The 27,888-nt window shown below is 35.5% G+C and overlaps 1 long non-coding RNA gene across 2 annotated transcripts; it reads left to right on the top strand.

The window, feature by feature from the left end:
• Positions 1 to 32: 32 nt before the first annotated feature.
• On the top strand, positions 33 to 27,888 carry LOC118169766. Of its 2 annotated transcripts, none has more exons than XR_004752267.1 (4): positions 33 to 169; positions 5,661 to 5,714; positions 17,110 to 17,263; positions 27,029 to 27,888. It is a non-coding gene; the product is annotated as an uncharacterized LOC118169766 (long non-coding RNA). The 2 variants fall into 2 exon arrangements; XR_004752266.1 differs by lacking the exon at positions 27,029 to 27,888 and adding an exon at positions 20,874 to 21,802 and having other exon boundaries at positions 17,110 to 17,267.

The raw sequence follows: 27,888 nt of genomic DNA, 5'->3' as shown, positions 1-27,888 counted from the left end.
TCCTCCCGGAGCCGCGGGGCAGCCTGCGGGGAGGGCGGCGCGGGCTCCCCTCAGGCGGCCGCCTCCCGCCACGTCGAGCGGCGCAGAGCCCCTCAGCCTGGCTCCTGCCCGCAGCCCCGGCGGGAGGGCTCTTCTCAGCTCCTCCTCAGTTTGAAACGCGGCCCAGAAAGTAAGCTCCTCTACTTTGGACTTAGGACACCCCCAAGTTCACAATTTCTTACTTATTTTTAAATTCTGAACGCACATAGAGAGCTTTCTGTGCAGGGTGCATAGCTGAAAGCAACCCCAGTGTTAAAGTGTTTTTTTTTTTTTTTTTTTTTTTTTTTTTTTTTTTTTCCCGTATGTAGTTTTCAATACAGAGGTTAATTACTAGGTCTTGCTGCTGTATTCATTATTTTTTTCTCCTCAGGTGAGGTAATTTTCTTGAAAGAATGCTAAGTCAGCAGAAGGAGGGTGAGCCAGGTACAGAATGTGCTGGGGTCACAGGCTGACCCCTAATTAAAAGAGGTAAAATTACTGGGCCTGAAAACTTAGAATCTCTAATTACCTCACTTATTGTGAACTGAGACCGGGCAGCCTCCAGCTGAAATACATTTTGTCAGCATTCAGGGAAGAAAAAAAAAAAAAAAAAAAAAAGTGTCTTAAGCAAAACCATATATGAAGTAGTAAACAACAATAAGAAGTAATTACAAATATCTGTGAATTCTGTGAAGAATTACTGGAGGCAAAATATAGCTCACGAGTGTCAAAAAATCAGTTTGGGAATTTACGGCGGTGACTGCAGGGCCCCATCAACATAATTTGGATGCAAGATTTTAAATGATTAAATCATTAAGGTAAAAAACACTGAGAACAACTATAAAACATGCACTACATATCAGAAGAAAATAGAGCATGCTAATTTGCTTTATACAGTCTTAAGAACACATATTTAATAATGCTTTGCTAGGGCAAGTTGCAGTGGTTAAAGGAGTGCATCTGCTGTGCATCAATCATTTTGTCCTTAAAGATTCTATGATGCATGTGATTTAATGTGAACAAAATGCACATAAAGAGCGTAAATGACATTTTTGTTCAATAGCTTAAGCACATTAGCTTCAGTTCCTTCAAAAGAAATCTCTCATCAACTCCATGATAAGTTACAATCTGACATGTATTTTTGTGTGACCAGTCAGATGACATGACTCAGCAGAGAAAATTTTAGAGGCCTAAGGTACAAAGAAAGTTCCTGTGATTTAGTAGCAATGCTTTTCTTTATTTTTTTTTCCTTTTTTTTTTTTTTTTTTTCCTCCCTTGGTCTCTACAAAGAATGCTGTGTTTAAACAAGGAACGAAACTGAAGCTGTTTTAAGGCAGAGTGTAATCAAGCCTTATAAATATGGTAGGTTTTTATGATGCTGTTCAGACAGACTCCTTACATTTGTTAAGTAATGTAGCAACTTCCACACAAAGCCTTTTTATCCAACACCCACATGCTGTACAATAGTCATTCTGAGTTCTGTGATTTTATTTTAATTCCAGTTTGGAGTATGCATTTATTGCCTCAGAAAATAATTTCTGTTTTGGGCAAATGCTTTCTCTGGTTTCTCCCTGTTGTTAATCAGATACATTCCTCAGGCATTTATTTGGTGCCAATTAAATCAAGCTCCTACCATGCAGCACTTAATGTGTGAGAGGACCAGTGCCTGAGTGTGACACCCACTTATTAACAGTCCCAGAGTTTCAGTTATATCAGTCATATTGGCATGATTTGGAAAAATATTTGTAAATTTACAAGCTTTCATTCAGCATATTAGCAGTGAATTAGGGAAAGGAATTGGTTTTTCCACAATAATGGTGTAGAGGGTCTTTTTCCTCTGCTGTGATACTAGTCTCTGGTCACTTGTATTGCTCTGTGCTTTGTTGTTGTGCTTTGGGACGTGGTTATTGTATGAAAAACTTAATACTAGGTTTTGTCTTCACAATGAGAGTAATAGTTCATTGTGAAAAATTACCAGATATACCAGAAGTCCATAATCCGATGTTTGCATTATGTTCTTTAGGACCTTGCTGCAGGAGAGTTTGCACAATTGTTTACCCCTGTGGTTGTGGAGGGCTGTGCTCTGAAGGATGCCAGCATAGCTAAACCACAGGGGCAGGGCAGTTATCTAAAAAAGAAGACATCTTCCAAACAGGAGCACACAAGGAAGTTGTGTCCAAAGGGATGGGATAATAAACCTTCAAATCAAATGTGAAAACATATGACGGTGGGCTAAAAAATGAGATAGAGGAGCAACTAGCAAAAAGGAGTATTAATAACAATAATGTTTATAGGCAGAAATCCTGCAAGAGAATTCTTAAGACCCACATAAAATCGAGGTTTGGAATGGGGAGAGAGAGGGGAGAAAGAGCAATCGTGATAAAGCCATAACAGAAAAAGGATTTTTTTTTTTCCACTGGGGAGTATTTTTTGGAAGATTTCCATGACAGAGCTCTTTCCATATGGGAGACGAGGCAGAGAATATGCCTCAAACAGAATTATCATAGAGCGAATGGAAAAGATAAGCAATATGATTTGAAATGATGAAATGTAGTCATCTTGGAATCCTAAATTAATTTGTACCCCAGGGACAGCAAGTGGTGAGCTTCTGCTTAATAGGAGTGGTACTAAGTGGTATTGGAAAATGGCCAAGTTGGCTGCCTAAAAAGACTCCAGGAATGATGCAGGAAACTACATACCAGTATGCCTGACAACTCCACTGGGCAAAGTAGTAGAAACAGTAATCAATGATAGAATGCGATGCCGTTGAGCTGCGTTGGCAGAGCTTTGTGGAGAAGCCTGCATTGTTACAGCTTTTGCTTTAGTAATATTACTGCTTGAGGTCTAAATTTTTAAATGCCAATAAAAATAGCCATTCATAAGCATTAAATGTATTAAAGCAAGAAAGGCATTAATAAACAGAGAAAACTCAATACTCTAAGTTGTTTGTGTACTCCAAGGATGTGCTGTGGATCATCTGAAAATATAAGAGCGAAAATTTAAGAAAAATCAGACACAAAGCTGGCATAGAAAAAGAAAAGCCATGTGATGAGAACTGACAAACATAACAGGAAATGAAATTTCTCTTTCATCTCTTGCTTTAAATGAATGAAATGAATGAATAATTAAAAGTAAAAGCTTTTTTTTTTTTTTTTTTTTTTTTTTTTTTTTTTTAAGGGGTTGATTGTTATAATCACATGACACTTCAATGTCTAACTCATTTATCCTTCCTGAAAAGGTCGGTGACCTTTTACTTTTTAGTAGTATCATTGTCCATGAGGCAAACATATTTAAAAAAGAGCTACTGTTCTTAACACTAAGTTAATTTAGATACCTAATAGTGCGCTACTACAAGTGATTATGGACCACTGTTAAAAAAAGATTTTGCTGAGAAATGAGCCTTTGTGATGTGTCCAAGCAAGATGGAATGAAAATTGTCCCTCTTAATGAGACACCTCTACAAGGAGGCTCAGGACTAACAGGGAACACGACCTCCTCATCTTCCAGGTGTAAGCAGACTGCTTGTTTTGCCCAGTTGACTAGCTTAAACACTGAGCACTTGGTCTCCTGGAGCGTTAGCAGTTTAAAGTGTTAGAGAAAGGACTTGAAGTATTGTCTGAAGAAAACAGTTATGTGCCCTCTTAAAAGTTCTAACCTGGCCCTCATATGAACCTGTAGTGTTTGTGGACAAACATCTGAGCTGGAATCTGCCTGTAAAACTTTTCTTCTCCTTGAGATATAGCTGCTATAATCAATCTGTTTTGGAGAAATATTGCAAAGCCCTTAAAACAGAGGTAAAAAGTCTTTAGGCAGCATTGGTAAAGTTTGGTTTATGGCTCTCATTGTTGATATTGGTCTTCAGACTTCTGTGATAATAAAAATTTTTCTACCTGAGGTACAGTGTGACCTGCACTGTTGTGGTCAAACCAAGTGTCCGGAGGGGGAAAACATCTCAAGAACTACAACAGGATCTGCTTTACTTGTTAGCAGTAGCAAAATACTGTTCACTTAATTTAAATGATGTACAAGTTTTGCATACTATGTCATGTGGTAAGTTTGAAAGGGAAGCTCACCATTTCTTTCCATCTCTTTAAGTCACAGCATCTGTAGCTGGGAAAAGTAAGGGCAGAGATGCATGTTTGGCTGTCACGTATTTTTGTACAAAGGGTGTTTTTGTTAAGTGGGTGAAACTGCTGTGTGCGTATTTTTGATTTATGCTGGATATAATGGTAGCACAGTTACTAGCTAGTTAGCTTAATTCCTTTAGTTCTCCTTGTGAACTGCAGTGGAGGCTGGCGGTATGCAAGTCCTGGTATTCTGGTGGATGTTTTTTATTTGCTGGCAACATGAAGTGAAGTATGATGCTGCAGCCTTTACTATTGTATTCCTTCAGTGCCTGAAAAGATTCTTTACAAAAATAAAACCTGTTGCTTTGATCAGAATTGACTTGCTTTTATTTTCAAAGGGTTGAAATTGGTGTTACTGTATCAATTTCTGTTATTAGCTCTGGCCGCATCTTTCTGTGCCTTAGTTATAATGTCTTGAAAACAAATACTAAGTGACTACATGATTTCCTTGCATTTCAGGGATTCTCTCTTCTGTGTTTTCTGAAATGAATTGTAAACTGAATGTATACTTGTAGTAGCTTAAACTGATGCCTTCAAGATGATGAACTGTTGTCTCATTTGGACAACTAATGTCACTTTAGTCACTATTTTTCTTCTAGTTAAGAAGACAGTGTACTTGGAGTATAAGAAGACCCATTTTTCTTATATATTGAAGTATATCTCTCTTGCTTCCGTAGTACACAATATTAATTATTTGCTAATATTTTTAATTCCACTTTGCAGAAATTAGTGTTTCTTAGTCATGTAGCTATATACTCATCAAGCTCCTTTCTGAGCTGTGTCGTGATGTGCTCATCCAGCAGGGGTTAAGGAGAATTATGCTCCTTAATATGTGATTATGCATCACCACAATCCTCCAAGCTTCCGCAAATTCCCGTTGAAAGACTCTGTATTGTCAGGATAGAAAGGCTCTGATGTTAAATGTCAGCAGTTGGTAAAATACGTGATTTGCCCTTCAGACACTAGGGGGCAATATTTGACTTCTTTTAGTTGTGTACTGCAAAGGGCTAACGAACCTCTCCAGGCTATCGACATGTGTAGCTCAGTGTAGGTGGTAAGAGCTGAAATCAGTGTCAGGATTCTCGCTTACTTCAGTTACTGCTTATACAGGCCCTACAGGATCTTTTATTTTTATTTTTTATTTATTATTTTTTTTAGCAAGCACAAAGGCAATTGAAAACAAAAGGTGAAAAGAGCACCTGAACTCAGAATCAATTGAGGGTACTTTTAACATCCTCAGATGGATTTATCAAAGATGGAAATAAAAATAAAATAAAGTGATACTGTTCCAATTCTTTATATAAATATATATATACATATATATATATATATCAAGTGTCATAACTACATGACAAAAATGAGGTACAGTAAGTGTTAATTGTGTCAGGCATTAGTCAAACTCCTTTTGTTAGCTTGTTCATAACAATCTTAGTAACTTTGCGTGCCTTACAGCTGTTCGTCCATTTCTGAGTCTTAATCATTTGCAAGCTCATCTTTCTCTTTGTTTCTGTGCAGAGGGTGAGGAGATAGCAAATCTGATGAAGAAAGTTGATGTTAGAGTCAAGCCAAGTAAGTATTTATTTACAGCTTAAAACATTGCAAGCACAAGATACATTATAATTTACTTATGATGTATGAAGTTATTGAAAATTTGTACTGTACTTTTGGAAACTGTTAACACCACATAAGTTTTTGTTTGTTATTTTAAAATATGTCTTATAGATAGAATATTAACGATGAAACTTTGGGCACAGTGAAGTCAATGGAGTAACTTCTAAATGCTTTGATATTGTACGAATATAGTATAAGACATAATCAGTTGCATGCACCAGTAGGATGTAAGGGATTCTTTTACTATGCTTATTATGTGTTTTGGTTACTTGTATTATCTGATGGAGTTGTTTGTATCTGTAAAGTCCCATAGTAAGTTCTACAGTAATGCAAGTTTTGAGGGGGGTAGTAAGTGAAAAGACTGTGTTTTGAGAGGGAGAACAGTTGGCTTTTGTTTTGCAGAAGGGCTAGCAAGGGAAAGGAGGAAAGATGGAGAAAAGTAGAAATGGACTGTGGGAAGTGATTATTTTAAAATGGTAGGACAAAAATAAGTAGGAGGCAATTGGGCTTGTCAAATGTTATTTTGCTAATGACTTCCCTGCAATTTAGTTTCTTTTTTGATTTTGTTTGCAGCCTCTCAGATTTTTCTTTCAGAAGTATTTTCTGATTTGCCACTCATAAAGTTTTATCTTGGTTAGGTGACTAAGTGCTTCCCAATCACTGTTCAATTTGTAATCATATCTGATTGCAGATTTTAACCCTAAATGAATACATTACATTGTAAAAGGCAACCAAAAACTTCATGGTAACGTTTCTTGATTTTATTTTAAAGTGGGGTTGAAGAGCTGCATGCAAATATGTTTTCTTTATTTTTTCATTATTAAGGAGAAGTAAAGAAAGAGGAACAGAAAGTCTGAGCAGAAAGTAAGAAAAAGTCTAGCAAATTTCCAATGTGTTATTAATATGTCAATTTTAACTTCAGTGAAATATTACATCCTTTCTAAAGAATCTATGGTACATAATCCAAGGGATTTGGTAGACATAAAGCAGTGTTTTGTCAAACATACTCCTACTGCTGTGTATGGGCTCCATATACTGGAATACAGAGATTTTCCATTAGCAGTAGGATGTGGATGTGCCTTACAAATCTCTCTGCATAAAAGACAGATGGTATCAGTGACATACTAGTGCTGTCTCTTGCTTCAAAATAGACTTGCTGTCAATTAATTCAGACTAGGAGTGAATTAAATTTAGTTGTTGGATTATTTTTTTTTTTTTAGTTAGTATTTAGTATTTTTAACATTTACAACTTTTTAATTTGTTAATATTTGACAGAATGAATCCTGACCCATGACTGGGGCTCCTAGTCATTGGGGTAGTATGATGAATTAGATCAAATCAAAAAGTTGTGTTTAGCGTTCCACTTAATTAGCCTTATGGAACAGAAGTAAAAATACATAGCAATATTTCCCAAAACTCTGAAAGAATTAGGAGGGAGACAGATTGTATTTTCAGGAAGATATTCCTGATTTCAGCATAATCTTCTCACATGATATTGAACACAAAGTACAGTTTCTCTGTGCATGAATTCGCTACTGCTATTTATGATGAAAATAATATTTTCCATCCTACAGAACCATTGTGAAGAAAGTTCTATTAATGTTTTCCCTTAGATATTAATGTGATGTATACTATAGAAATTACTACAGGAAAACAAAAACAATCTGTTAGCTTTAGTTGGATTTGAAAAAAAAAAAAAAAGTCTATTTTAAGTAAGAAATTACAGAACAAATTCCCTTACAGCAGTCAGCTGAATTTATTTCACTTTTGATCCATTTGTAGAGTGACTTATGTAGGAAGAAATCTGAGAGAAGTTAAAGTTGCTAATGTGGAGCCTGCATGAAGTTGCTAAAAAGGAAAGCTATGTAGGAAGAGCCTATAATTTTCATTCCTATCTTTGGACTTGGATTAATGCCCAGAATAGTGACAAATACAACGTCACTAGGAAAGACTAAGAAACATCTCCATTAGTAATAACAGCTAACTAGAGCAAAAGATAACTATAAAATTATAACAAAGTATTTGCTAACAAAAGCAATCTTTCTTTCTTTCTTTCTTTCTTTCTTTCTTTCTTTTTTTTTTTTTTCTATCTTCAGTACAGATAACTGGAAAGAGAGACTTTTTAACACTCAAAGTAGTAATTCCAATGAAGGGCGAAAGGAAATGTTGATAACAGTGCATCCACGTGCACTGTGTAATCATATGCATGATATAGAATTATAGAATCATTAAGGTTGGAACAGACCTTCAAGATCATCTGGTCGAACCATCACCCTATTGCCAATGTCACCCACTAAACCATGTCCTTAAGTACGAGGTCCAACTTTTTCCTTGAACACCCTCAAGGATGGTGATACCACCCTGGGCAACCCATTGCTTCTAGTGTATGTATCTACGTTCTGTAGACAAATTCAGCTGAAGGCATTACAAAATATCACCCTTTCAAGTCCAAAACCATACTTTCTGTAGGTGAATTATTAAGAGAAGCACATTTTTGAAGAGCTTGGCATATAAGATGCATAATTTATCCGAGAACATCTTTTTGATAGAACTGGATGCAGCATATAGTATGATAGTTGTATTTGTCCCCTCTCTATCAATCTTCTTTGTGTTAAAAAAAATAAAAATAAAAAATTGCATCCACTCTGGCTTAAACATTCAGTACTTTCCTGCATGTTTTAGTCCAATACTGCTATGATTTCCCTTCAGAAGCCTGTGAATTTACCCTCTCATTCTCAAGAAACCTTCCCTTACCTGCTCCAACATTTCCGTCTTCCTTCCTCTGAAAGAACTGAGAGCTTACACTGTCAGCTACAAATTTGGTGAAAAATACTCATTTTTCTATATCAAGGTAGAAGGAAATGTGGTTATACCACATAAGTAACAGGCTACCTCATAGTGGAACAGAAAAACTCCTTGGGCTAACTTGATAATATGCTTGGATAAAGTGGGTAATGGACTTTTTCTGACTGTCTTTATAGCCTGATGGAACACTAGCAGTCCCAGTAGTTCTCACCTCCTTTATTCAAAATTTGAATAATTCCTTCTCTCTGTTTTGGGGTTAAACTATTTGTAATAGTAAGATGCAGTGGCTGTGACTGTCTTTTGGAAGGCTTTAAGAAAGTGAGGCTCTGGTGAAAGTCTGACAAAAGGTGGGCCAAATGGTGGGAAATAGTCATATTTTGTAATGAATGTAAGTGATTTTTTAAAGTTTTTTTGAACACCATTATATATATGGAAAAGGGAAGCAGGCCATACCAGCTAGCTCTGTGCATGGAACAAGATGTTGCTCTAGTACTGTACGAAGAAAAGCTTCCCATGTGTGTTGTGATATTAGTTGTCTTAAGGTGTTTTGGTGTATTTCTGTGTTTTTTTTTGTTGTTGTTGTTTGTTTGTTTGTTTTGTTTTGTTTTGTTTTGTTTTTTGGTTGTTGTTTTTTTTGTGTGTGTGTGTTTGCTTATAGTGCTTTTGAAGCATGGTCAGTCTAAAAGGAATGTAGAACTGTGAGCGCTTCACTGATAATACTAGCCAAAAAAAAAATAAGGGGTGCGAGAGGATCCAGAAAGAAGATAAGGGGTTTGAACATTATACGGATTTTCTTTGTTGAATAGATAATTTGCTTATAATGATCCTAGCTTTAACTACTAATGTCACTTTAATATTCTTTTACCTGATGACTTTCTGCACTTCTGAAAACAGCTACCTGTGCTAGGAAAGGGATAAATGATAGAGGATGGAGGGTGCAGCCAGGTTGGGTCTATACTGAAGGACCAGTTGTCTTGACTGAATCCAGTTCATCCTTAGTATAACAAATGGCAGTCTTCTAACAACCATTGGTTAATTTTGTGAAAGTATGCTAATACAAACATGTATATAAAGTTGGATGCATTGTCTTTTCAAGTAGTTGCATACCCTGCACTTGACTTTTTTATAGTGATACAAAATTTCATAGTGACTAATAAATCAATTGAATTTGCTATAAGGTTTTCACAGTCTTCTATTTGGGGTGCTCGCTAACGTGGTCATGGAGAGAGACTTGAGCAAAATATTGTAAATACAAAACTTTAACACAGAAAGTAGCATTTACATTGAAGGAATAGTGTGTATTATGTGATCAAATGTTTTAGACAATTCACTTATTTGCCATGTTTTTACAGATAAAGATGTGGTATTTAAGGCAAAACCATATATGTATGTATACATATACTTCAGGAATCCTCTGCATATTAAAATCAGTGCTTTATAGGTACCTGGCTTACGCTAACTGGCAGAGCGTTCTACTTCTGGGCTGAATGACTGTGGTAACTCAAACTAGTGATATTGCTGGGGATGTAAAGAAATATTTAAATATTAACTGGTATGAAATATCTTGTTGAAGCTTCTTGTTGACACACATTATTTAACAACAACAATAACAAGAGTCTATTTGCAAGCAGAAGTAGGAATGTGGTGATAAAGCTGAGCAAAATACAGTTCTCTATATTATGTGTGGTTGCCAAGGATATAAACCTATCAGTGATATTTCATTTTAGGAGTTCAGAAACTGAATAATAGCTCTGTGACTAACTATTAATGATATGGAGTGGAAAAAGAAAAACTGTTGGGTAACAGAAGGTAGAATCATTTTACTATATGCAGTGATGAACATTACCTTGCACAAACAGTACAGCCTTGAAGTACGGTGGGTGGAGGTGCAGCTGGGTGGGAGGCAGAAAAGAGAACTGAGAGAATATGATTTATGTGTGAGAAACACAACCCTGGAAATAAATTTTAACATTAGAAGTTTAACACTAGAGATACTGGAGGCTGGACTTTGAGTTTTCAGATACTCCCTGCTTTCAGTTTTGGATTAATGGCATTGTTAGTGCCACAGCAACGGTTTGTGACATTGCAAAAAGGAGTGCAGCTAGAGTTTCCATTGTTAGATATGCATATAGATTGCTACTGTTGTAGTTTTATCTACTGAATTTGATCTTCCATCGGTATCTTCCTTTTTATTCTTTACTACTTATTTTCTCTACTTTGCATAACATATTCAAATAAGTGTGCAATTTATATAACTGAAAATCAGTTAAATGACCTTGGACAGACTTATCCAAATGTTTATTTCTTGACAGAGCAGTAGAGATATTATTATACATGTTTTTAAATATTTTAAGAAAGTGGTGTTACCTAAAAATGATTATAAGATTGCAAACGTCTGCATGGCCCGGGTAACGTCCTGCAGGTTTCTAGTAGTTTACCAGATTTGGTTCAGAAGTACACTAATGTGGACACAGTCATCTTAGGCAGGATAAGCCTAGATCTGTTTAAACTAAGAAACACATGATGCTGTGAGGGAGTTGCATACCTTGATTCCTGTTACAGCCAAGAGGTGGGACTACATGAGTTATGTTAGATTATTTTAATTAAAAAAATATCTACATACTTATTTTTCATGATTATTCAATAGCAATTATTATTGAACCATAATATGGTGTTAAAAGCCCCCTTGACTTCTTTGTATCCTGTCAGTTTTATATGCTACATTAGTATTTTGTCATCCTGATGTACAGCAGCTGTTCAGCAGAGAACAGTTGCAGTTCTTCTAAATCTAGCTTTCTTGTTGCATCCTGCAGCAACAGCAAATTAAGACGAAGGAATTCTTTCCCGTGCATGCAGCTGCTATGTCACTCCCCTTCTATTGTGCATCTCTATATGGAAGAAAACACATACTATTGAAAAAATTAGTCTTGTGCTACTGCACTACCAGACTGTCTCACAAGAGTGCAGTGTAGGGGTAGGTGAAAGGATGTCGCAGTCAAGAATTAAAACATAACTGATACAGTAAGTCTAATTTTAGTCATAAGAGTCTTGACAGTTTCTTCACAAATAATAAACAGATTTTAAAATGATCTCAGTTGTCATTATACATGAGCAATGTTCTTTTCAGTATTATTTTTACCTGCCTTCAATACACTTGTATTTTGTTTATATATATTTGTATGATTTTTAGTGTAAATTCTTTCATTTTTTTCTTCACAAATTGTAAGGTATTTCAGTCACAATTTCCATCGATATTTTGCATCTTATTTGGGTGTTTTAATACATTCCACAGCATTATATTTTTAATTGATGTTTAATAGCATAAACAAGAAGAAATTTCTGAAGATGAACGTAATCTACAAAGCAAATGTCTAACATGATATATTTTAAAAACACTTTCTTGAGGATTTGGTTTGAATAGCTGTTTCTGACAATTTTATTTCATTTAAAATGACAGCAGCTTTTGTACATACAACATTTTAGAGGTGTTAAGTCATTTAATGAAGTACTGCAACACATCTACTACATACAGAGCTATAAATACTCTGAGTGGGTAGAGAAGAACACCCAGCTCAATACATGTGCAAAATGCATGCTTTAGTATTGATCAAATCACTTAACAGCTATAAATAGCAAGCAGGCAAGGAATTGATTTATACAGTATGTGTCTAGTTATTAGGTAACCTTGGCTCCAAAGGTGTAGCTCACTTACTACTTTTATTCTTACTCAGATTGCATATATTGGACTCAACTAAATGAAATTATCCATTCTTTGAGCTAGATGAAGCCAAAGAAAGACCTGTTGAGCAGTTCATCCTTGGTATCAGAACTCTGCTCAGCGTTGAAGAAGCTGACCTGGCATAATCCATTTGCTGAGCTGCATGACAACACTCAAGGCATGGAAGATGTTTTCTGGCTTGTTACTTTTCTCCCTCACATCCCCAACCCTAAGGGCTGCTGAATGGTGTTGGTGACTATTATTGCCTTTTTTTTTTTTTTTTTTTTTTTTAAATGAGCTTACATTTTAATCTATTTGGTTTAAAGAGCCTTTGATGGTGTTGAAACTCCAGTGAGATAGGCCTTGATGAGAACCTAGACTTATGTGCAGAAAATCTTAATACCAGAAATCTGGTCTACATATCACTGACTTCAAGAATTCCTCTTGATAGAAGTCTTAAAGTAAAAGGCATTAGTGACTACACATGAACTAAATGAATGAAAATGTGGGATTATGAATAGTAAGACTCTTTGGTTTCATGGCAAGGGTCCTGTATAGTCCGAATCAACAAGCGTGTTTGCCACATGTTTTGCTGTCAGTTCTGTGGAAAAAATGGTTCAAGACCAAATTTAACATTTCAGAAGGAAATGGTCTTACAATTTTGGTCTCTTGTTGTGATACTAATATCAAAAAGAAAATCCATCTTAATCACTTTATATAGTGCAATAAAAGCAACATTTTAGCCTTTATATGCTGTCCTAACAATTTGCGAAGTTTTTGTTGCCGAGCACCTTCTCTCTGCTTCCAGATTTGTATATCTTTATGGAGACCTAGTTCTGTCAAAAATGAAGTGGTGATAAAATATACATAGAATTGTTAATAGTACAAAGATAACAGTCTAAAAACATCCTTAGAAATTAGTGCCACATATCGAGAACACAGCGATTTAAATTTGTGTTTAGATGGTCAGTTTTAAACACCTGTGTTTTTAGGCTTTGTAGTACTCAGACTTTCTCTCCATTTTGCTGCAGAAGTTTCTTTTGGTTGCAGGTGGCCAAACACAAAAGCTATAACTCAAGTTAAAGTTATTTAATTGATAGTGTATGTGTTAATATTTATGGAATTTGTTGAACAAATAAAAGTTTTATATGATGTATCTGAAGCAAAAAAGCCAAAGTTCTTAATTGCTGGAAAATAATGTTATAGCAGAAAGTCCACTTGGAGGCAAATCACTGGGGCATACCTCATGGGTCAATGCTACAGCCAGCATTATTCAGCCTCTTCATTAATGTCTTGGATGATGGGACAGTGCAGGAAATTTACAGATAATATGGCAATGGAAGGAGTGACTAATACACCATGTGATTGTGCTGCAGTTTGGAAGGACCTGGACAGGCTGGAGGATTGGGCAGAGAGGAATCTCATGAAGTTCAACAAAGGACAATGCCAAGTCCTGCCAGTACATGCTGGGGGCCAACCAGGTGGAAAGTATCTCTGCAGAGAAGGCTGTTGGGGTCCTGGTGGGCAACAAGTTTATCCTGAGCCAACAATGCACCCTCACAGCAAAGAAGGCCAACAGCATCCTGGACTACATTAAGAGCACTGCCAGCAGGTCAAGGCAGTTGATCCTCTTTATACTCAGCATTGGTGAGGTCATATCTGGAATGCCATGTCTACTGTGGGCTCCTTAGTATGAGAAAGGTGTGGACTTAGTGGGGTGAGTCCAGAGAAGGGCCACAAAGGTGATAAAGGGCCTGAAGCATTGAGGAGAGACTGAGAAAACAGACTGTTCAGCTTGGAGAATAAGAGGCTCAGGGGAGACCTTTCATGCCCAAAGAAGGGCAACAAAGCCAGTGAAGGCTTAGAGAACAAGTCTTAAGAGGAGTGGCTGAGGGAGCTGGGATTATTTATCTTGGAGAAAGGAAGGCTCAGGGGAGACCTTATTGTACTGACAATTACCTTTAAGGAGGTTGTAGTGAGGTGGGGATTGTGGTCTTGTCCCACACACCAATTGTTAAGATTTCGATTTCTCTATTGAAAGGGTTGTGCGGCATTGGAACGGGCTGTCCAGAGAAGTGGTTGATTTGCCATCCCTGGAGGTCTTCAAGAAATGTGTAGATGCAGAACATAATAGCATGGTTTAGTACTAGATTAAAGGTTGGACTAGATGATTTTAAAGGTCTTCTTCAGCCTGAATGATTCTATGATTCTAGGAGGGATCTTAGTAATGTGTATAAATTACTGATGGGAGAGAATGAAGAGGGAGACAGGCTGTTGTCAGTAGTGCCCACTGGCAGGACAGGAGGCCGTGGACAAAACACTTAAAACACTTAAAATTCCATCTGAACAAAAGAAAATCCTGTTTTACTGTGAGGGTGGTCAAACACTGGCACAGGTTGGCCAGACAGATTGTGGAATCTCCATTTGTATAGCCAGTGAGAAGCTGTCTGCAGCCAGCTTTAGGTGACTTTGCTTGATCAGGGAGTTGGACTAGATGACCTCAAGATGATGCTTCCAGCTTAAATGGTTCTGTGATTCTGCAATTCTATTTCTCTTAGCTCCAGAAAATTCAGTGAGAAAAATAATCCAGTGACTGTATAGGTACATAAATATGAGGCAATTCTGTGTAATGAAATTGAAATGTGAAAAAAAGCTGCAATGGAATCCATCACCAAGTTAACTTTCCTTTGCAGGGGTTATGCTCTCAGGTTTCACCATTAAATTATTGAATTGTGCTTAGATGAGTGGATTCTGATATTTTTGCCCACCATGACTGTACTGCTCCATACCGATCTATGAAAGAAATTCTGCAGTTTCAGCTTTCATGGGTACAGTCTGTCAGCAGTTGCTGGGACGTGTTCATCTGGCACTGAGATGTGACTGTAAAAGGAGAGAAAAACCCACTAAAATGTTCCCCCAATACAATTTTCACTTAATACAAGTTTAGATGGAAACATTTTGTTGGAGACAGAGGGATTTGGCCAACCTCTTTTCAGCAGTTTGTGGGAACAGCACAAGGGGTAATGGCCACAAGTTGGAGCACAGCAAGTTCCGCACCAACATGCAAAAGAACTTCTTCACAGTGAGGGTGACAGAGCACTGGAACAGGCTGCCCAGGGAATTTGTGGAGTCTCCTCTGGAGATATTCAAGGGCCATCTGGACACCTACCTGGGCAGCCTGCTCTAAGGAACCTGCTTTGGCAGGGGGGTTGGACCTGATGATCTCTTGAGGTCCCTTCCAACCCCTACAATTCTGTGATTTTGTGATTGTGTGATTTGCAGACAATCAGAAATACTTAAGGCATTGAGAAACTCAGAACTAAGAACTGTAGAGTTCCAATGGCTAGATGTCAGTTATAACATGGTTTCGTTTCAGACCTATAAAACTTAGGACATCATTTCTTTTTCCAGATTTTAAATGTCTTCTCTGACAGAGAGAGGTAAACAACACCTTAATAAATATATATATTTTTAAAACTTGCTTATTCATCAGCACCAATGCAGTGAGATAAGATATTCTGGTATATGAAAAAAAATCTAAAACCTGATTTTATCATTATATTTATTTAAAATGCTTTTATTCTTTTTGTTAGGCCTTTCTGCCTGGTTGTAAGCATGTATAAAGTGTCAGTTTTCTGCTATAGTAGACAGAAATTTTCTGCATTTGTAATCTACTGCCAGTGGTGTAGCTACTGGCAGTAGATAATGTTTTAAGCATTTGCATCACTGAGCACATTTTACAAGCACTTTAAGCTATCCTACCATGCATTCGAAGGAAACATTAGATCTCTTTGACCACAAATTGAATTTACTTGCAGGGCTCCATTTTATAAAACATAAAAAGATGCTTGATTTCTGCCAAATTTAGTTTTGTGTTTTAAAGTCTTAAGACAAGCCGAAAGACATTGTGAATCAGAAAATCCTTTTTGGTTTCCTATTTTTTTTTTTTTTTTAAAAAAAGGAGGAGAAATATGAGATGGGGGATGAAGATGAAGATGGCAGGGAGGAGGATGGGAAATAGTTTTTATTATTATTATTATTATTTTAATTGAAAACCAGAACACACAGGTCTAGAAACTGATTTAATTTATGCAAGTATCTGAAAACAACAATTTATAGTGCAATGGAGTGTCCATCTGTGCAGACAAAGAGAAGGTTCTGTATATATAAAATTTGCTGCATAGCTTGGTGTAGCCTAGTCTTTAGTCTAGTGGGATTACCATTCTTGTCAATTGTAGGTTCTAAACTTGCCAGAAGTGATTAACAAGACTTTCAGAAATTAAGAATTTAGCAGATTGCAGACCAGTAAGTTCAGGTACATATTTATGATGAATGTGGAATTGCACTGTTTTCAGATCTTTATTTTCAAATCTTTAAATTGAACAATTACATATTCTTAATAAGATTTAACTCAGCTAGTTTACCCTTCAGTAATAATTGTGTCCCATTTCAGTACAGTTAATGTTGAAATGTGTAGTGTATGAATGCTTCTCTTTCACCCAAAATAGTAAGTGTTGAATATCTAGAAAGAACTCAAACCTAGAAGTGGGTAGGAATTAAAATATCCAGGTAGATACAGAATCTGAGAGAGCAGAAGGGTGCCAGGGTTTCACGTATGAAAAATGGGAAATGGACAGAGTAGAGGCTTGAGAAGTATAGAAGTCTTGTAGGGCAAGCATTTTTAAAGTTAAGTCATGAACTCACTTTTGACTTGACAGTAATTTCAAAGTTTGCTTTTCTTTTGCAAGATAATTTTGTCCACTGCAATCCTTTTTATTTTTTATTATTATTTTAATTATTCAAACCAAGTCTTTTCTACTGTCCCACTAGATGCTGCATCATGAATAGTGAATTTCTGGCAGACCTGTTGAGAAGTACCATGAAGTTTCTTCTACCATTGAAACTGGCAAGTTACAAATATACTGTGAAAGACAGAATTTAAGGATATGTGGAAGTGACGCAGCTCAAGATGTGCTTCAGAAAAGTAAGTTATTTTGTCTTTACTTTTTTAGAGGCTATCACTGAAAAATTTTCTTAGAGGTTATTTTTTTTTTAAAGTTTGTGCAAGAAGCACTTGCTCAAGTCTAAGAAATAGGAAAAAAAAAAAGGCGGGGGGGGGGGGGGGAGAATGTTAGCCTAGAGAGGAAGAAGTGGCATCAATTGTTCTGTGAATTCCTGGAAAATGCTAAAATTTAGGCAGTGATTTTCTGTCTTGTATCTGGATGCTGCAGAATTCTTTGCTGTTTTAACTTTTTTTTTTAACTGACACATTTTTCAGACAAATCTGTACACAAAATGGTGCTTTTTGTTTGTGATATATTTTTTAAAGTATTGTTTTGATCATTGTTCTGGTTTTGTCTGTAAAAGGGTGGGCCTTGCTGCCATTTCAGTAAGTTAGGAACCAGAGCATGCTTGCGTGCTTCCTGTGAACGCTGATATATATATGTTTGTGCTTGTGTGTGTATATATGTGTATATATATAAAAAAATCTTCATATGTTGGTCATGTGTTCATGTAAATAAAACAGATGGAAAAGGCTCTTAACCTGGGCAAAGGTAAGTCTTGACTGATGAGTAGTCAGAAAATTTCATGAAGTGACTATAACCCATCTTAGTATTGAGTTCATTTAAATACATTGTGTGTCTAGGGAAAACATTTACAGTGGGTAAGTGTTCTTCTTTCAGGAAACACTGATATGAGTGTAGCTTTTTGTTCTATTTGTTGCACTAAAATAACCAACTACAAAATTAAGGGCATACTAGGAAAGCACAAATTTTAAGAACTTTTCAATATCTAATTAAATTCATTTTTTTCATTGTTAGTTCAAATATTTATATATATATAAATAAATCATATGAACAATATGAAAACGTGAATCTTCAGAATTATTCACAATTCAGATGTTTGTTATTTCCTAATCCTAAGGTATTCTATAACACCAAGTCAATCTTCTCACGTATTTGCCAGATAGTGCTGAAACATCCTTCAAAGTTTCTTTGTAAAATTTTTACCATTTCAGGACAGAACTTTATTTATTCCAGCTCTTTCATGACGGCAAAGGAGAATATACTCACAATAAGGCTATAATACTATTTCAGCACATTTAGGAAATTTAAACAGATCTTGCAAAGCTTGAATATTTTTATTATTTTTTTTCTAATGGTCCATTTTCCAGTACACCAAATTTACAACAGTCTGGGGCTAACTCAGCTGAGTGTGACTTAAGGGTATACATTGACAAATGTATTGCCTTATGTGTATGTCTAAAGTAGTTTTCAAGGGAACTTTTAATAAAAAATACTATTTTCTGCTGAATGAAAAGCAATAACAGATAAGAGCCCTGAACAGATATATGAGTCTTCTGTTGAAGACTTCTCTTTTGGGACTTGAAGAGGTAAATTTTAGCTATATACTCCAACTGTTTGTTTACTTGATACCTTTTTTGTTAATTTTATACAAATTATAACAAGCAAATATTATTTATAAATCTGAAGCATTCTTCTGTTTTGAATAATTCCTGTTCTACAGACTTCCAAAAGGGATTCTTAATCACCTTTCTTTTACAAGTTCCCCATCTGTTTAGTGGTTTCTAGATTAGTGTCCAGAAAACTGTATGAAAGAGGCACAATTTCATCACTCCTACCAGTAAAAAAAACTGCTGATAGGAATTATTTCCTTTCTCTGTTATCATTATCTGAATAGATTTTTTTTCTTTTAGAAACTTCAAAAGCTAGTAGATTATTTAAATCATTGATAGTAAATAGGAGAAGGGTATTTGAGATGTCACAATTGAATTGTTTATTTTGCAACTTCAGGTTCTTGAGCTAGGAAAATGTCTGTCCAGACTTTCATTTAAAGGCACAAGAAATGTTTGTTCTATGTTGGTACAATAATAAAACTTATTTGTATAGTCCATTTCCTTATTCATATGCTAGAAATTGCTTTCCCCCTCCCTTAGATCACTAGTGGTCCATTTTTGTTCTGCTAACTCTGTATATAAGCCTGTTCTCCTCCCTCTGTTTATGTCTTTTAGTACTTGTTAGGTTCCAGTCCTGTAGGAAGATTTACCTATACAACACCATATATAATTACGCTTTCTGGGTGTGGTTCTGCTCTTGTTCAGCCTCAAGATTAAGTTGTTTGAAACATAGTGATGCCTGCCTAGTGTCATTAAAATTTGTAACATGTCTCTTTTGTAGCTAGATAGAACTTCCACATCTGAGCCCTTACTTTCCTGAAGTTTAAGCCAGTTGTTTGCTTTGTAAAGGTGTGTTCCCATTTGGAAATTGACTTTATGGTTCTGTATTATATTGAATTTAACTGCTTGTCACTTAAGTTACAAAAAGAGGTCTGGCTTAATTTTTTGATGGAGCGGTATCTTCTTAACCTCCTCTTAAGTATTTTTTTTCTGTATCTTAAAATCATCTGTCCAAAATATTTTTTTTCATAATAAATAAGAATATGAAATTTTAAATGTATCATATGACTTGTGATAATTTTCTTTCCCATGACCTATTTTTTTTTGCTAAACTAAGCTTTGCAATGTATATTTTTTTAATATATGTGCTTAACTTTTACACCATGAAAATTAAGTTACTAGCAGAGTTGACTCCATGTGGTGTTTGTAGACTATAGCAGGTGAACACTCACTTTCTGCTAAGGTTTCAGGCTCCAATGTAAAGAGAATAGGGAGAAATAAAAAGATCATGTCAACAATCTGTCAGCTAACCCAGTGAACAGAGATGGAAATGTCAGCAGCTTATCTGCCAAGAGAGATGAATCACTTGTCTCCCTGTCTGGGGAGAATCGGGATGGAGTGAACTGGCTTGCCAGACCCATCTGCCCAGTGGTGCTGTCCGAGAAGGGGAGCAGTCTGCTGGCTGGTAGGCTATTGGCTGCTCACCTGGGGTCTTTGCTCAGCACCATAAGCAGGTGAACTGCACAACAGAATGAGGGAAGGGCAGAAAGATTAAATCCAAATATAAGTCATACCAAGGCAGAATTCTTTCATAACAAAATGCATGTGACTTAAAGAAATACCTTTTAAGTTATAATGGTGAAAAGCATACTGGAATCAGCCAGTTTGAATTCCTTTGTGTGTAATCTTAAGATGATAAGAGTACAGTTAAAGTAATTGAGTGGCATGTTTTCTGTATTTTCGTATGTTTATTTCATATTCCTTGAAGTAATTTTGATTCTAATGTTTTATCTAGCATTCTAGTAATAATTATAACTCCTTATAAGATGAAAAGAAGATATTTAAATCATATATAAAAAATGTTAATTTTACAGAAGCTGTGGCTCTAGATGACGTTGAGAATAGCATACAAACTATATTATCCTTTACATCTTTAAAATGTAAAAGGTGGCTCTTTGGCACATAGGGACATACAGTTGATAATAACATTACTTCACTATTTAGTTGGATGAAGTAAGTGGAACATTAAGTACAGTTTTCAGAGCTCAAATAATGAAAAGTGAAATTCTTACTTGAGTGATAACTTCTTTTTCTGGTAACATTGAGTTTGTTTTTTCTCTTTTTTTTTTTTTCTTTTCTCTTTTTTTTCTCCTTTCACTTTTCTTTTTCAAATGAGTATGCCAGAATATGATGTAAAATAATGCTTCATTCTCAAATAAAGATGCCTGTTTTGCTCTTGGCTGAAGTCAGCCATATAGGATCTGAACGGGAATGCTCCCTTGTATTAGTAGCATCTCACCGACATTTACCTTGAGGTATCTGTAATTTACATATATAAAATAAATTTCAGACCCTGTACAGTTTTTCTGTACAGTACTGATTTTTTGTGTGTCTCAGAATGTTGTATAAACCTAATCAAATGCTTTGCAGAAGGCTTTTATGTCAAAACAGTTCCTTTGATCAAACAAACCTGTATTCAGGGGAAAAAAAAAAAAAAAAAAAAAAGTGTTGTTTGGCAAGACTGAGTTCTCCTAAAGCTGTTTTGACTCTTTTTAGTTATTCTAGCATCCCTAATTCTAAACTGATTGTGTTCTTTATCAGCCATTTTATGATTCTACCAATAATCAATGTCAAAGTAATTAGCATATATATTACATGGCTATTCTTTTATTCCTTAAAAAATCTATATATTAGTAGGAGGAAAAAGGTCAAAGTAGGTTGTAAGTAACTAGCATATATATTACATGGCTATTTTTTTATTCCTTAAAAATTCTATATATTAGTAGGAGGAAAAAGGTCAAAGTAGGTTGTAATTAAATATAAAGAAATAGGGGCAATTCAGTGAAGAGTGGATTTATGGGAAATAAAAGAATCTGAAACTATATTACAATATACTTATATATACAGTGAGGGAATACTAATATTGATGTTTCTGCACTGATGAGAACTTTCACTTTTAATTTATCACTTATTTCTTTTAGGAGTGCTATATTCCATGGAAACAGAATTCTTACACAATCATAGATAGCACACTTGTCTGTAGGATGCTAGATTTCATCATCAAAATAGTTAGTACACCTTACATTAAAAAAAAAAAAAAAAAAAGGCAGTTTCGTGGGAAAAGTTTAGAACACTTGATTATGTAGCTGTTAACAGTAAATCTATCCTGAAATGCGTAGTTAAGTAATAACAGATGTCAGTATCAAGGAAAACCATGCAAAATTGATGACAAAGTAAAATAAAATAGAACACTGGAATAAGTTCACGCTTATAAGTGCTTTCTGGAGTTTAAAAGTCACCTTTCATGTGAAGTGTTTCTTTTTTTTTTGCAAGCTGTGTGGCTCTGTTAAGTGTCTGGATTTTTAATAGGTTCCATATTAAAATATACAGGTCACTTTGTTCATAAGCTTAGAGCTTATTTCATTATTTGAAGACTGTTCTGTGGAATTTCTGCTCCCTTATATGATTTATACTTTGAAAGGAATTGCCCAACCATGTCTCCTGAGATGTTTACCTCTACAATTTTTGTATGTTTCACAATACGTTTTAGTATCTGTCTGTGATTTGTTCTGCTCTCAGAGGATGCAACTGTTAATTATCCTCTGCTGTTTTGAATTCCGGTGTGACTTTGTATTGAATATTAGTTAATGCATACATGTTTCTTCACAGAAATTCAAGGAAAACAAGAGTTTATTCTTTCGCAGTTGTTTAAATTTTAATTGCCTTTTTCAAGTAACAAACGAGCTTCAAGCTAAGACTTGCAGATGTTGAAAACTAGGTCATCTTGTTTATGCACAAAGTATGCTTGCTGTACTGCAGAATGATAGTCTATAAAAACAAATTAGAAGGGTTTTCCTAGGAGTAGGCAAGTGGATGAGAATGTTAGGGTATTCTTACGGCATCCAGCTATGGAATAATGGAACAACCATTATTTTTTCTTTGTCTGCCTATTATAATTTATTATTATGATTTATTTTTTTTTTATTTGCTTGGATTTACTTTAACGGTTGGATGGATGAATAATTTCTAAGGGGATTCTTCACTGAAAATATAACCTTTTTTTTTTTTTTTTAACCAATCATAGTAATACTGATTTTCAACCCAGATTGATCCAGTACTTTCACTAACGTGCCCTCCTTTGTAGGGCAACTCAGGACTAGTGACTGTGGAGAGAACAGGGTCACGCTTGGTTACAGATTTATACCATCTTTCTAACCATGACATTCATTTGAAATGTGGTGACATAAAGCTGTTTCCTCCCTCACCTCTTGTTAGTCATACCATATCCCCAGTCAGCCATTCACTTCATTGAAGCTGAGCATAAACAAGCTGATAGTTCTTGTCGTCACTGTACAGCCTGATTGTCTAACTATTAGTCAGAAGTATGAATGTAAGTGGTGTAATACTGGCATCACAATGTTTAGTGTCATGGCAGCAATTTATACCATAGAAAAACTTCAATATATGTAAGTAGATGATCTTGTACAATTAGCGATTTATTTAGTGATTCCTTCATTTTCTGATGAAGTGTGTGGGGTTTACAGAAAACATTAACACTTTAAGTTCAGTGGAGTGATAGAACAGAAATGGAAGAAATTGGCTTTGTTATTTAAAACATTGCTTCACTTCAGAAGTCTTTATTTATTATTGAAATTATAAAATTTGCAGAGTTGACTAGGCCAGATTGAAAAGTTTTTCACCTGGTGACTGAGTTTTTAATAAAACCTTTTCTTTAAGGCAAATGGCTACCTCCTTTGAAACTGAATACCTAAAAACTCATGTGTCCCATTTTCATCTAAAATTTCCAGTGTTACAATGTAATATACTGTAGTAGGTAAGAAAATTAGCATTTTTTATGTCACTGCTTTCACTTTTCTTTGTAGACAGTGCTCTTTTATTCTACTACATATTCTACTGTGCACTCTGTATGTTGACCCTTATTCTCTCTTCTTTCCCTCACTTTACTGAGAGGGAGGAAATAACATTTCCTAGCTATTTTATTCATTGCTTTTTTACAGATCAAGACACTTTACAAAGAAAAGCTTAAGGCTTGAGGCAAAGAGCACATTCAATAGGAGTCACGTGATCCTACTGCCCAGTGATTAAAACAGAATTTAACCCTTGGTAGCACTTCATCAAAATTTTAATCTGTGATGTCTTTTATTTATGTATGCTCAAATCTTAGTTGCATCGCTTGAGTAACTACAATAGTTTGTACAAATGCCATAAAGTAACTGGATAGGATTTGTAAGGTAGTGTAATGATCTCTTTATCTTGTCTCATTCTGATTTTTTTAAAACAATACACAGAAGTTTTTGGTAATACTCAAAGTGTATGTATTACCTACGAGATGCTAGATCGGATTTGTGGGTACAAGTGATATCTTTTTTAGAACAATTAGTACAGTTGGCAGAGTGACATTCAGTCACACAAGTCCCTTTTTAGATCTGAAACAGAACCATCAAACTTCAAAATTAAGTACTGTGGCTAATAATTGGTCTCAGATTATATGAGAAAGGAGTTAGCTGGTTCCTATGGAGTCAAGGTGGGGGAAGCTATGGGTAGGGAAGAGAGGTGCCAAGGTGATCATCTACTTGGGGAGAGTGACAGGTAAATCATAGCCTGTGGGGAACAAGAATGTTTCAGCCAGAGTCAGTTGAGAAACCAGAAGTACTTAGCTTGACCTTAATGTTCTGTCTCTGGAATTTGAATTTGGAAGGGAAGCAAAACAGAACAACACAACTTAGTGAGCATTATACTTAAGCTTATTCAATTTGTAATTGAGTAAATGTGATATCCATGAGAAACACTGGAGAAACAATACTATTTTAGTGTAATTTTAAAGATATTTTCTTCAGAGGAGGCTTGTAGTTCATGTATCTGAAGCACCTTTTCCTGTATTGTGAGCTATTTTTTTGCAGGTAGCCTATTCAACAATCTTGGTTGTTTTATTTATTTTATTTTATTTTACTTTGTTCTGGCAAAGATGTTCTTGATGGCATTTGTTCTCTTATAATACACCTGACTTGACTTAGTGAATATGTATCTTGTGTATATGTGTCACACACAGACCCCCGAAGTAGCTTGAAATCAAGGTATTTAATAATTAATTGTATACTGTGTTATGCACTGTACAGTATTTCTAACTGCTAATACCATTTGTACAATATCTGCTTTGGGGGAGCTAGAACTAGCTAACTGTGTGAACCATCTTGCTTTTTGATACTGCATTTCAGCTTTTCTAATGCTGAAACATTAGCTTGTTCATGGGTTTTGTTTCTTTTTTTTGGGGGGGTATCATTTCATACCTTTTTGTCTTAAAAAAACAAAGAGCAATTAAAAGATATATATATATATATTTTTTTTTTTCTAACACGTTTGTTTATTACATATGCCAGATGCTGCCATACACATTTTATCTCGAGTGTCTCTAAAATATCTAAGGAAAGTGTTTGGGAGAGTGATCTCCTATTTTTGTAGCATGTTACTATCTATTGATCAAAATGCATTTATGAGCTCTACAGTGTGACCTGAGCACTATCTCAATAATATCTGAGGAAGTAAAAAAAAATAAAATTAAAAATGACAGAGTAGTGGTGGTAGTGCATAGGTGTTTTGGGGTTATTCCTTTTCTTTGGAGTTGTACAAAACTAAACTCTACCTGTTTACCATGACAACTCTCTTGATAAACCTATTATCTTGTCTGGATAAGTCACTGCCAGGCATAACCTGGCTTGTCCTAAGCACTGGGGAAGCATCCCCATGCTTTCTAATGGACAGGCATGAGGCGTGCTCACATGTAGGTGGCAAGGAGAACAGAATCCCTGTGTTGAGGCTGTAGATTCAGATTTAATGGCTGTGTTTCATCATTAGAAGATACCTATGTAAATCCAGTGCATAGACCTCATCTAGTGCGATGTTTTCACCTTTGTCAGTGTCATGCTGCTGCATCCATCTATATGAAGTTCTCTGCACTGCATTTTATATATGTATAAAAAATATATGTGCATCATAAGGAAAGTTACAGATATCTGTAGAAAATAATTTCACTTCATGTTCAGTATCACTAACAGTGTGAAGAATTTTTAATGTGTATTTGTTTTCAGATATCACACCAAAATCAGTGCAGGATGCCATGACTGGTTCAGAGATAGAATAAAAACTTAAAATCAAAACCAGATCACATATCTAGAATTTGGATTTGCAAATTATACTTTTTAGAACTATTTGAAAGTAAACTGAACCAAAGTTTTGGAGCAATTCCCTTGAAGAGTTAGTAGGTCAAAATCCTTCTTTGTGGCAGATTTCCATTTCTGCTAATATTTAAATGAAATTAAGCAAAGCCCCACGATAGAACTGATACAACTCTCATGAAATGTAATAGAAATAATCTAGATGGACTATACAAAATAATTTATAAAATTAAACTTCTTTTTTTCTTTTTCCTGTCATATCTAAATTAGCGTATTTCCTGTAGTACTTTATTTCTGGAAGTGGAAAAAGACATTCTTTGACTAGAATTTTGACTCAACAGACTACCAGGCTCACTGGAGGTGACAAGTGACCAAAAAGATCTCTGCTGTTCATGTTTTCCCCGTGATACAGTTTTTGCTTTAGGTCTTCTATGGCTCCTTGCCTATTTACTTCCAGGATTGTTAACTTTGAGTAAACAGTCAAAAGCTCTAAAGATTTATTTTTTTTTTTCTCTGACTGAATATGTGTCCCAGATAATCAATTTAGGGAGATTTTTATTTTTTTTTAATAGCATTTACTTGTTTGGAGCAACATACTGACATCTATTAATTCTGATGATTCTGTATATGCAACCATTTCCTACTGTTCTTCATTAGTGTTCCTATAGGTTGTCCAGGTTCAGTGTTGCACATTTTTCATTCAGAAATCTTTTATCATTTATTCTTAATATACAGACAGTTAGTGTACGAAAATTAGATACTAGTTTATCAGTAATAAATTGTGTAGTAGATATTAAAAAGCAGTGTACTGTGGTATATACCCACAAGATGGCAGATTAACTTTAGCATATGTGACCTCCAGTATTTGCTGAATTTTGTTTTTAGACATGAAACCTTAATGTTTTACTGATGCCAGGAAGCCTCTGTCTGGCTTTTAAATAGGTATTTGTTGGAAAGAGCACCTACAGGTGGTGTACATAACACTTCACCCCTGGTCAATGGTAAGGTCTAGTCAAAACTGAATTAATATTGTATCTGAGAGCACCAAACTACTCTTCATTATTCCTAATTTCATCAAAACTCTTTGTCTTATGTAATATTTGGAAGATAGATCAGTAATTTTTTTATTTTTTACAAGAGGTATAGCAAGGATGAAGGAACATCTTCCACTGTGATTGGAAAAGCCAGCAAGTGTGGATGGATCTGTGGGATCTCCAGGAGTTCTGTAGCTAACTCCTTCCCACTTAAGAAAATGGAGAACCAACCCAATTCTGCAGCATAACCTCTGTAAAATCTGTGTATTACCTCTGATGATTACTCTAAACCACAAGACACGGAGAATTCATCCATCCCCAGCCTCCTAACACGTATTTCTGATGACCTGTTGAACACTGAAAATCCCTACCAGCCTGCATCTTTTTCCTGGGGAAACTAGGTGGGGTGGGATGAGAAGAGAGAAGAAGTATTCATTGTGTCTTTTCCAGTGTAAGGTCAAGATAAGGTAGAGACATGCACCCACATCTGACAGCTACAAAGGGTGCTGCTAAATCTCACAATGCACACATAAGGAGATGCATAGGCTGGATAAACAGGTTAAGGAGGAGGAAGTTCTCTGCTCCCATTCTGTTTAAGCTGTCTCCTGTCGGTGCTGGGATGTGTTCAGCCTACTTATTTTCATTATTTATACTGTTTACTTTTTCCCTTCACTTGAGCAGTACCATGTGCCATTTTCTCTGTGATTTTTCGTCACCTCTTTGGAGTCTCATAAACTGGCAAAATGCTGCAACCTGGACTGCCTTAACTGCAGAGAGATAGCATTCAATAACCCGTGCATTTCTACTGGAATAAAAGCAATGTATAGTAACAATAGCAGCCCTTTGTAAAATCTATTTATATAATGCCTGCATTCTAGTTTTCTTGGATATAAAGCATCCCTTTTATGTTTTATGCTCAAAACTGATTTTGAAGAATTTGAAACATTCACTCATTTAAATTTCC

Source organism: Oxyura jamaicensis, chromosome 7 (genome assembly GCF_011077185.1).
Source record: "Oxyura jamaicensis isolate SHBP4307 breed ruddy duck chromosome 7, BPBGC_Ojam_1.0, whole genome shotgun sequence".
NCBI classification, from domain to species: Eukaryota; Metazoa; Chordata; class Aves; order Anseriformes; family Anatidae; genus Oxyura; species Oxyura jamaicensis.
Note: the sequence above shows the minus strand (reverse complement) of the source record. Positions and strands in the feature narration are given on the sequence as shown.